This window comes from Planococcus citri, chromosome 1, assembly GCF_950023065.1.
Source record: "Planococcus citri chromosome 1, ihPlaCitr1.1, whole genome shotgun sequence".
In the NCBI taxonomy this organism is placed as follows: domain Eukaryota; kingdom Metazoa; phylum Arthropoda; class Insecta; order Hemiptera; family Pseudococcidae; genus Planococcus; species Planococcus citri.
Genome location: NC_088677.1, coordinates 45,549,825 through 45,562,264, shown reverse-complemented (window position 1 = coordinate 45,562,264; position 12,440 = coordinate 45,549,825).

Genomic DNA, 12,440 nt, shown 5'->3' with positions numbered 1-12,440 from the left:
TTTTTTAATTAATCATGCGTAAAATATACAAAACGCTCACACGTTTACAGCATGCCCATACTTTTCATTATCAATTTATTTATCGACCCTTTTTTTAATTCACATGATGAGTGAGCAAAATTTATAAACTTTGGTCAAGATGGCATGTTGTTATACATTTATGCCTCTTTCTGCTGCATCAAATCAACGCTACTTATGTACTGTACTTGATAATATTATTAAGCCGGTTATGATTACTATAGTTGTTTTTTTTTCCAAATTGATTATCAGCCTTTAAATGATTTGAAAGTTTCCATCAAAGTAGGTGGTACAATATGAAAATCGACCCATACGGCGAAAACGAACATCTGGCCGGTAAATGTTGGTTTATTTTAATCACTTTACTAGGTCAATTGAGATGAGTAAAATTTAAATCTCTGCACAAAACAAATTTTAGCGTTGTTTTGAAATTTCACGCTGTGTTTCATTCCGCGTTAAAAGCACGATAACTAAAGTACATTAAATTGTATCTATTGCCCTTTGAAGTGATGTTCATTGGATTTCATTTTTCAAAATGCTTCCTTATTGAGTAACCTATATACCTACCTAAGCGTTTATTTTTGGAATTCAAATTTCGAAACAGTGGTAAATGTTAAACAGCTTTCATACTTCGGTAGCTCCAGACTCCAGAGCATATCACCCTGCCATTTGTATTTTGATAAAAAGCAAATTTTATATATGAAGGTATGGAACTATGGATACTAGTAATTTTTGAGAATTGGACAATCCAGAGTAGGTAACTAATTCCCTAAAAAGTCTCCAAAACTGTTTTTTTCATTTTTACCTATTATTATTGAAAATATCGAAAAAATTGATTTCTTTTCTCTTAGGGTATTTATTCGCACACATAAATATCTACCTACCTGTTATTAATTTGTGCAATTGAATGTTTTTGAACTGAAAACTCACAACAACAACAACAACAAAATCAATTTTTTTCAAAATAAATACTTATGTTTTGAGCATGAATATTTTCAAGGCCTTATAAATAGGCGGCAAACAATTGATACGTACATATTTTTAAAGAATGTGCGCATTTTCTTCATGAGAGCATCATTCAACTCCATTTGTTTGCCAAGCTAGGCAAACATCATGACTTCATGACTCAAGATAAGTTGCCTATATAACTGTTAGAAGGAAGTAATGTCCGTAATGGACACCCTGTACATTTTATTTAAATTCTTATCATTTCAGTTCCTTAAAACTCTATGATAATACCTACTTATATGCAACTTTGTCGTAAAAACTTCTTTGCTCGCCTTTAGAGTTTAGAAACTTTACCGAGAACCAATTCGCATAAATCAACAGCGTTGCTCTTCTTGGAATGAATTCTAGCTAAATAGGAGTAGATTCTCTGTTTTCCCCTATTCCTTCAAACATTTTTTTTAGAATCCAAGGTGAACTAAATTAGAAGCCATTGACAACTTTGAAAACAAAAAGATTTCATTTGTTCATTTATCTGTTCCAATTACCAAATACGAGTACCTACCTTTTTTATAGTGTTGTGTACATTGATAGGTAGATGTCACTTGTGATTTTGCGTTTCTGCTGCCCCATCAAATACATATCAAGTTAGGTATCTTCTTCATACATATAAAAAAGTTTTGTACCTACGCACTTTGTGTTTTGGTATCATCTGTCTAGGAAGGTACCTATACCTACAATAATTACAAAGGCACTTTCCAGTCCTAAAATTAAAATTTCAACTTCTTTACCTAAGTACATTAGATTTTTCTTTCTTTCTTTTTTCAATATACTTATACCTACGTATGTACTTACAAATTTTTAAAGCTTTGTGCTTGAAAAGTAGGTAGGTACCGTATGTGTAAAAAATTCCTCGTAAAAAACGAACCATACCCTACAGATGAAAACTTTCATTCTTCGGGATTTTATTTCTTTCATAGCAGAGGTTATTCGATCAATCTTTTGGGGGTGTGAGGGGAGTCGGAAACAAAAAAGCCAAATCAAAATTGAAAAACCGTCAAATGGCTGAATCTATTGATTTGGAACTTGGATATGTTTTTGGAATCTCTCAAATTCATTTTTCCATCAAAAACAATTAGTACCTACCTAGAACAACAAATGTTATTCTTAATGCGAGAAATTTATTTTCATGATTTTAACATGACTAATTTGAATATTTTCGGAAATATTTTTCTACCCTTACTTATATTTTGAAATTCAAACAAATATTACACCACTTTTTTTGGGGGGGGGAGAAAATGAAGTGAGAGTGAAAGCATTTGAAAATTTCTACTCAATTCAAGGAGTTAAAAAGGATATTTTTTGGGATTAAAAAGTTGCCATGATGTTCCTTCATGCCCAGAAAGTTTTTTACTACATTGGTATATGCACAAATTTTTAATTTTTTTATCACAATCGTTCGTGTTGGATTTTGAAATTTGCTCCAAATAACTCAAAATATCTCAAAAATAAAGCCTATTCATAAAAAAAAGATAAATGAAAATAGGATTAATCGCATTTTACATGAGGGAAACATGCTGTACAATTTTGTTTCTCTTCATTTTTTTCGTAAGGTCCTTGGTTAATTTTAAATGTTTTTTTTTTTATTATTATTGAACTTTAGCTCTATCTCAAAAGCAAAACTATTGCGAAAAAAAATTATTTACATGAGAAATTTTGTGTTCAACGGTTTTGTTTCCTGTTTCTTATTTTTTTGGACTCTTGACTAGTTGCTCTTGAAATTCCATTTTTTTTTCAATTTCTTTTTTTTTCAATTTCTTTTTTTTTCAATGCAAACAAGCAATTTTTGAAGAAAAAAATAAACCAAAAAACACGGATGGTTTTACGAATAAAAAAATTCAAATAGGTAGGTAAACAAAACTGAAACATGTTGAAGTTTCGATCTGCAGGAGTGATTTTTTTGTCTAAAAGGCTCTTTCTCAGGAGACGTATTTCTAGTCAAATTTTGAATGCCTGATTCTATTCAACAATTCAATTTTATTTATTTTTTTCGAATCCCATACGCACCACTTTGTATTTTCTTCATAATAATTTATGTTAAAAATCAAAAAAGTAAGAAAATTTAAAAAGATGTTGGAGGATTCTGGATTATTCCAATTTTTGAGGGACAGTCCAACTAATATTTTGACAGCTGATTTGAAAAAATAAAAAATTACAAACCACAGCAACAAATAGGTGCAAATAGACATCCTCAGCTGAAAATTAAGTCAACGTACGCGCAAAATTATTCAAATTAGGTACACAAAAATATCAAAAAAACTAATGATTGCTTCAAAATCAGGCCGGGCGGTAGTACGGCGAGGGGGTTGGGATTTTTCTTTCTCAACCTTACTCTTTTACATGCAGCAAAAAATCGTTATCAAAAAAAACATAGGTAAGTACCTACCTTACCTATTCGTGTATTCAGTTCAACTTTCACTTTTTTCATATTACTTCATGTTTTGCTTTAAAATAAGTTATTTTGAAGAAAATAATTATACCTACCCTAATGCAAAAATTATCTTATTCAAATTCTACGCAGAAAGAAAAAAAAGTACCTACATCAGTAGGGGTTTCAGATCGAAAAGAAATTTTTATCGCATCATTTAGAAAGTGATATCGTATGTACATATGTATAATGCCGTTTAAATGTTTCAACTAGGTACTTCTGCAAAATTATAAAAACCGTGTAAGCATAGGTGTATGATAATCAAAGTAGATAAATTTTTCACGTTATGTAAGTTCGTTTCAAAAATACAAATATATACTCAAGTACATAAGTGTATCAAAGCCGGCTAATTATAGACGTCTGTGAGATGTATATTTATCGAAATGCATTTGAAATTTTAAAATCGTCTCGAAAAATATTCCAAGGCTGCGTTGATTTCTTCATTTTGAAAAATATTCCATTTTAACATCCGAGAAAAACAAAACAATACTTGAATACCTACTTACAGACAGAAATACCAAACGTTGACCTTATTTAGGCGATTATTGATAATGATGGGTACCAAAAATTGAAACGTTGGTACGCATTTACAATTTACAGATGCATTTGTTGCTAACAATGCGTATTGTATGGGTACGTAATGAGTGAAAATTCGCATACCTACCAGGGAAGAATGGTAGGCATTCAAGTTAGCGTGCGTAAATGGTTATGAAATTAATTAAAATAATTTTCAGATAAGAGAATTGCGAATACGTCGAGACCAGAGAGTATATAGGTAGTTATATATTCAATAAAATTTCCTCGCAAAAGTTTTCAGCAGATAAAGCGGCAAGTAAATAAACATTTGAAAGATTTCATAAACGTAGAACATGGTATGTACGTATATAAGAACAAATCTTCGCTAATGTTTTGAATGTACCGTATCTAAAAACACATTACAATTCTTAGCCTATGTGATATTCTTCGTTTAAATTTATAGGTACCACTGAAATTTTCTTTCTCTATCATCACATTTGTACTTAGTTGTAATCTTTACAACTTTGAAAATACTTTCACATACATATGCATAAGTATTCGTCGAAAAATCTGTGGTGTATAAATCTATTTTTATGCTACATATATATGCTGTATCAATGAACTCATTATGGATAGATATGATGCTTGTATGTGATTCTCTCTCTTTTTTGATAAATGGTGTTTAATAAGAATTTCAACAAATTATAATAAGTACTCACTGTACCTACCTACCTAAATGTATTTTAGTTTTGCGAAGAATTTTTAAAAATAAGTATACCTACGTATAACGTCAGCTAAATTTCATTCAAGTATTCTTTCTGACGCTGCCAAAATCGAGAATGTCGAGATTAAATCACGTAGGATTAAGTATATCTAACCTAGGTCATATTCAAAATTTACAATTTACTGAAAATGTACTTTCCTGATTTATTCGAGTACTTAAGTCTAGTTAACCATTTTCCACCATAAGTCACGTTCAAATAAGTAGAAATTAGGTACCTACCTATAGTGAAACTGACTCGAGGTAAAAAAAATCCCCGACTCAAAGAAAACCACTTTTAGTGCTTCTAAAGCGATTCAAAATTCCTGGAGGAAATTCAAAAACTTTTTGGAGGTTCCGGAATAGTTCAAATGCGGTTCTTTTCGGCCGACATACAGATTTAGATTCGATGAAGGTTCAAAATAACTCAAAATAAATAATTTATTTATTATCATCATTATTATTATTTTTTGGTTGGAGTGTGAAAAATAAATGAATTGTTCAAAGTGGCTCGTACAGTTTGGAGAACAAAAATATATGTGCCTCTTTCAATAAAAATGTTAAAAATTCACTGTAATATTCGAATAACAGGTTTACGAAATTTTCGAATTTTAAAAATGCTCCAAAGTCGAAAATTCGGAACATAAATTTTAGCACCTACAATTCAGGTGTGCTAGTTTGAATGATTGAGTAGGTATCTCGAAAACAATAAACTGTGAAAAATAAAAAATCAATCTTAGTAAGCATTTAACTTAAGGTAAGGTACGCTTTATAAACGAAGAAAAATGGGTTCTGCTCTAAGTAGGTAATGCTTTCATTTCTATTTTAGAGATGGAAAGAGCCGAGGAGGGATAAACAGGGGACAGAACGTCCCTCCAAATTGGAACTTTAGCTGAGAACAGTCGTGATTTCATTTGAAAAATCATTAGGTAAGCTGGAAAATTTTCAATGTACCTACATGTGCATCGAATCCTCTGTCTGTTTAGTTGGGAAATAGTACTCGTATATTACGATTTCAAACGTAAAATCACAAAACTTATTGGGACGATAGTTTTTGGAAAAGAAAAGTAGAAAAACTGAAGGCGCAGTTTAAAAATCACTATTTCATGTTGAAACATTGAGCCAAGAAGAGGGATGTGAAAGAAAATCATATTTGTAACTTCTACTTTCCCCTGTAAAAATGTAGGCTACCTATCCCACCAATTTTTTTTAAATATGAAACATTTTCAAAGTTTTCTTTTTTTTAAGAGATCTAGAAATTTTGAAGTTTGCCATTTTACTCATGAACATCGCTCGACTTTGAATAAGTACCTACGTCAAAAGAAACTTGGCAAATTGCATTTTCAGTTGGGAAATAAAGTTTTCAGCGGATAATTTTTACTGGTCACTTCTTTGGCTGCTCCAATAATTTTATTTTGGTATGTCTTAGTGTACATATATACGCAGCTCTTTGCTTCTCTAGAATGATACGAGGTTCTAATTACATGTCAAATTGTAAGATAGGTAGGTAGGTAGGTAGGTAGGTACATATAGATATTTCGTTTAGTCTGTTCTATATATCTACTACTGAAATCAAAAATGTTCCTACAAATTCAGTAATTTTTAACTACATAAACCGCATTTTTTTTCCTTTTTTGTTTATTATTCTCTAAACATGGAACACGAATTGCTTTGAACAATATTACAAATAAATATATGTATGTAGGTAGTGAGCAATTTTTGTTTACCCTGTCCTACGTACAGTACCTAATGATTTCTTATTATTCTATAATTCTAGCTTTATTTACATTAAATTCCTTTCAATAAGTTTGAGATTACCAACTTATGGCTATCACTTGTTTTATTCAAGTATTTCGATAGGTATTACTTTTTCCACGTTGAAATATCAATTGACCCATTAACAGAAAAAAATCAATGGTGAATTGATATTATATAAAAGATTAGGTGTAATTCTGGTAGCTCGATGTATACCTACCTAATTTAGGATTGGAAAAGTTTCATAGAAAGTAGGTACCTATGTAGCACAAATCTTATGCAGTTTTGTCTTCTTGCTGAGCTGTTGAAATATAAAAGACAAAAATCTTGTGTACCCATTTGTTAGACTCGTCATGCAGGTAGGTAACAATACATTTGGCCACCACCGAGATTTTTAAGAATTTGAATTACCAACCTATCTTCAATTTATAAATATGTATTTGCCTACCTACCAGCCTATTTTGTATCAAAGGTAAAATGCACTTTTAAATTCGTTCATTTTATGATTGTGAAATGTATGTACCTACTACCTACACCTACCTAATTTCAATGTTCAACATTTTCTAATTTCTGCAATTATCTATAATTTTAAAAATACCAAACACTGTTTTGTAAAGTAATGTATAATTTTGGCTCCAATACCTCCCTCCACCTAGCTACATAAATACAATAGGTATGTATAATGCTGATGGCTGTTTATCAAACACGAGAATGTATACGTAAAAGCGTGGGCTGCAGAGCGGGGTTATCAACCTCATGAAAAATTTGAAAACTTCTGCATCATAAACTAATCGTGCGTACACATTTTTGATAATTGCCTTTATTTAATGTGTACCTATATTTAGATTTTCATAATCATCGCGATGATATTTATTAAAATTATGAGCTTTTTTTGAAAAAATAAATAAACATTAGGTATAATTTACCGGTAGATAAGTTATTTTATCTTATTAATTAATTCTGTTGTTGGGTTTAATCTACGGTATTACATGGTACACGTATACCTTTGCATTTAAAGTGTTTCCTTGATTTTTGAATGCAGTTGGTTATCAGATGCAGGCTAATTACCTCATAATTGATACATAAATTATTTGTTATTGTCACGAAATAAACATTCATTATTCGTGATGATTTTGTTTTTACAATCAAATTTGTGATCCGACCAGATGACCTTTTCGGCAAAGAACCAATCAAATTTAGACACGTTTGTCCGAGCTAGTTCCTGTAATACCTAGATAATATTTGCTCAAATTCACAAATAATGACGGCAATTAAATTAGGCCAAGTAAGTAATCCAAAAGCTTTGATTTTCATTAGCCAAAAAGGCAAAAAATTGTTCATGTTGTAAGATTTGCGAAGAATTTTCAATTTGCATGTTAAAAAAATGTTAAAACGTAAGAATTCGAGCTAATTATTAATTTTATCTCACGTGTTTACACCTTTACATACAAAACGATCCGCCATTTGAAACATTTGTTATCAAACTAATTAGAAAATACTTTCATGCCTAAGAAATGAGCGGCTTCGGTAGCCATTTTAACTGGCGGACGAATAATAACGAATGATGTTTCATCTCTCTCGCATGTTGAAATGACCTCCCCGGAAATTATTTCCCACATTATCTGGAGGTTTTCTTGATAATGCAACCGCGGAAGCGTAAAGTGCAATGGAACACATCTTGTGCGCGTGAATCATTCGCGAACGACTTTCCTCCGTTTCAATATCATTGCGAGACGGTTGTTCAAAGCGTGAAAACCAGTTCGTATGATAAACGAATTGAATTCAGTTAGTTTCATCAAATCAATTGTGGCAGCCCGATGTACACCTATTTAAAAGGGTGTAGTTGTTTATGTTTGCGCGGTTCGTCTTTATCATTCGATGGACAGTGCAGACTATTGAGTGTGAGGTTCGTACATGTAATTATAAATAGCCTCCGTTTTTTCTATTTATAGGATTCATTTACCATAGAATGTCAACATTTCTGGGTGGTTTGCGCGTAATCGCTAATCTGATTAAAAATCCATAATTCGATCATCCTAGACGCCGTTCAGCTGATTATAAACAATACGCTGCAGCCAACCGGACTACTTCGTGTGCAATTTGCATTTACATAATATGGTAAATTTTTAAAATACTTTTTAAATACTTAACATAAAAACAATTTCAGCATTTGTTTCTCTCCGTAATTATTGTATGTAGATACTTATGTAAATTCTTTACTAACAATGGGAACCTCTTGAGGTGACCGCCTCCGATTTGAACGGGACCTCGATTTTTGGAAAAAGCATGTTCTAAAACCCCCAAATCCAAGTTTTCAGCTGCCCAAGTTCATGTTTCGATTTCGGCGAATTTTTGAAAATCCAAAATTGACTACTTTGGTGATTTATGCTTTTTTTAAAAAATACGTACGTGATCAATAAAAATGTTCAAAATAAGTCCTAAAACTGATATTAACCCCCCGAATCCAAATTTCGCCATTTCCAGCCATTCTGGAGCCTCCAGCGCGATTTTTCAATTTCTCCAGAATTTTGAATTTGCTCCAGAAGGAGTGAATATGAAGTTGTGCAGCTAAAAATAGAGTTGTGTGTTATACTCGACCTGTTTAACGAATTTATCCACATTTGAGCCGATTCTGGAGCGGACACCTCAAGAGTGGTTTTTTGACCAGCTTTTTTTCAAAATAGAAATATTCAAAAATCAAACATTTCCCGTTTGCGAGAAAATTTTAGAAATTTGCGCGAATCGCAGTATTTTTTATGAACAAACCCCCTGAGGCCGAATTTCGCCATTTACAGCCATTCTGGAGGCTCCAGCGCGATTTTTAAATTTCTCCAGAATTTTCAATTTGCTCCAGAAGGCGTGAATATGAAGTTGTGCAGCTAAAAATTGAGTTGTGTGTTATACTCGATCTGTTTAACGAGTTTATCAACATTTGAGTCAATTCTGGAGGGGACACTTCAAGAGTGGTTTTTTGACCAGTTTTTTTTGCAAAATAAAAACACTCCATAAATGAAAAAATTCCCGTTTGTGAGAAAATTTTTGAAATTTGCGCGAATCGCTGTATTTCGTCATTAATTAACCACACGATAGCGAATTTCGCCATTTCCAGCTTTTCTTGGGCTTCCCTTTAATTTTTGGATATTTTTATTATGAAAAAAGCTGGTCAAAAACCCACTCTTGAAGTGTCCGCTCCAGAATCGGCTCAAATGTGAATAAATTCGTTAAACAGTTCGAGTATAACGCACAACTCGATTTTTAGCTGCCCAACTTCATATTCACGCCTTCTGGACCAAATTGAAGATTCTGGAGAAATTGAAAAATCGCGCTGGAGCCTCCAGAATGGCTGGAAATGGCGAAATTCGGCCTCAGGGGGTTTGTTCATGACGAAATACAGAGATTCGCGTAAATTTCAAAAATTTCCTGACAAACGGTAAAATTTTGATTTTTTTGATTTCTTATTATGAGAAAAGCTGGTCAAAACCCCATTCTTGAGATGTCCGCTCCAGAATCCACTCAAATGTGGATAAATTCGTTAAACAGGTCGAGTATAACACACAACTCGATGTTAAGCTGCCCAACTTCATATTCACGCCTTCTGGAGCAAATTGAAAATTCTGGCGAAATTTAAAAATTGCACTAGAGGCTCCAGAATGGCTGGAAATGGCGAAATTCGGCCTCAGGGAGTTTGTTCATGACGAAATACTGCGATTCGCGCAAATTTCGAAAGTTTTTCCGCAAACGGGAAATTTTTGATTTTTGAATATTTTTATTTTGAAAAAAAGCTGGTTAAAAAACCACTCTTGAGGTGTTCGCTCCAGAATCGGCTCAACTGTGGATAAATTCGTTAAACAGGTCGAGTATAACATACAACTCGATTTTTAGCTGCCCAACTTCATATTCACGCCTTCTGGAGCAAATTGAAAACTGGAGAAATTTAAAAATTGCACTAGAGGCTCCAGAATGGCTGGAACTGGCTGAACTCGGCCTCAGGGGGTTTGTTGTGTTCAAAATACAGCGATTAGCGGAAATTTCGAAAAAATTTTCGCAAACGGGAAATTTTTGATTTTTGAATATTTCTATTTTGAAAAAAGGCTGGTCAAAAAACCACTCTTGAGGTGTTCGCTCCAGAATCGGCTCAACTGTGGATAAATTCGTTAAACAGGTCGAGTATAACATACAACTCGATGTTTAGCTGCCCAACTTCATATTCACGCCTTCTGGAGCGAATTGAATACTCTGGAGAAATTTAAAAATTGCACTAGAGGCTCCAGAATGGCTGGAAATGGCTGAACTCGGCCTCAGGGGGTTTGTTGTGTTCAAAATACAGCGATTCGCGGAAATTTCGAAAAATTTTTCGCAAACGGGAAATTTTTGATTTTTGAATATTTTTATTTTGAAAAAAAGCTGGTCAAAAAACCACTCTTGAGGTGTCCGCTCCAGAATCAGCTCAAATGTGGATAAATTCGTTAAACAGGTCGAGTATAACACACAACTCTATTTTTAGCTGCACAACTTCATATTCACTCCTTCTGGAGCAAATTCAAAATTCTGGAGAAATTGAAAAATCGCGCTGGAGGCTCCAGAATGGCTGGAAATGGCGAAATTTGGATTCGGGGGGTTAATATCAGTCTTAGGACTTATTTTGAACATTTTTATTGATCACGTACATACTTTTTTAAAAAAGCATAAATCACCAAAATTTTGGATTTTCAAAAATTCGCCGAAATCGAAAAATGAACTTGGGCAGCTGAAAATTTGGATTTGGGGGTTTTAGAACATGCTCTTTCCAAAAATCGCGGTCCCGTTCAAATCGGAGGCGGACACCTCAAGAGGTTCTCTTGTTAGATCTAAGTATACAATTTTCCAATTCAAAAATCACCCAGAGATGTGCCGGTCGCCGGTATAATCAAAATTATTCAATAGAAATATAAATTTCAGTTGACTTTATTTCTTTCCAACTTTTCAAAAAAAATTTGTGCCCTCAGCGAATGAATTTTGCATCATAGCTACATAAATTGCTTTAGAGAAGATGGTGAATATTTGCATTCCCAGGTTTTTGTGGGTACCGCGGAGAAAAATAATCAAAATTAATTTACCTAGTTTCATATCCCAGTATTTTTGATATGTTTGAAACTATTGAATTATGCTGATTGCATAAATATATAATTCAGCATTTTTACTTGTTTAAAAAGCAAAAACTGTATTCGCCATAAAATAAGTGAAGTAAAAATTGTAAAAAATGCTGAATTGCTCAATAATTCTAATATCTTCTCATTTATTCCGATGCATGGCTACCTATTTAATCTTCTTATTGTACATAGATGTTGTAGAAGCTCAAGTTGGTACCTACAGTTTACAGTTATACTTTTAAATTTGTTTTAAAATTTCTGCGCTTATTGTTTTGTTATACCTTATATATGTAGTGAAAAGTAATAATTAGATTATTAACTGACCAAGCTCGAAACGTGTTGTGTGATAAATGAATTTTAAATGTCAATAAAGTATTAATTTCTTCGTAGTTATGCATTATGATTTATTGCTTGTTTATAATTGTGCATGTCTGTGAGCTTTTATCGCATTTTGATCATTTATTTATGAATAAAATTACTGATTCACGTTCTCATATTCGTCGCCAAAGAAAAAAATACTGTACCTAAGAATAACTAGAGATGAATTTATTTTTGAACTAAAACATCAGGTATCATCGTCAATGGAATAATAACACCAACATGTCTGTGAGATTATTTGATAGGTAGATAGTTTTGAGAATTATTTTTTTGTATACCTATTTTTCTTACACACTCACTTTTACCTTTTTTATATAAAATAATTTCCACAACTGAAACTCATAATGAATACCTATCTGTATTATTAATTCGAGTAGGTATAACCATTTTCGAGTTACTGTAGTTTATATGAACATTTAAGAAATTCGTTCAAGTAAGGGTAAATTTAAAT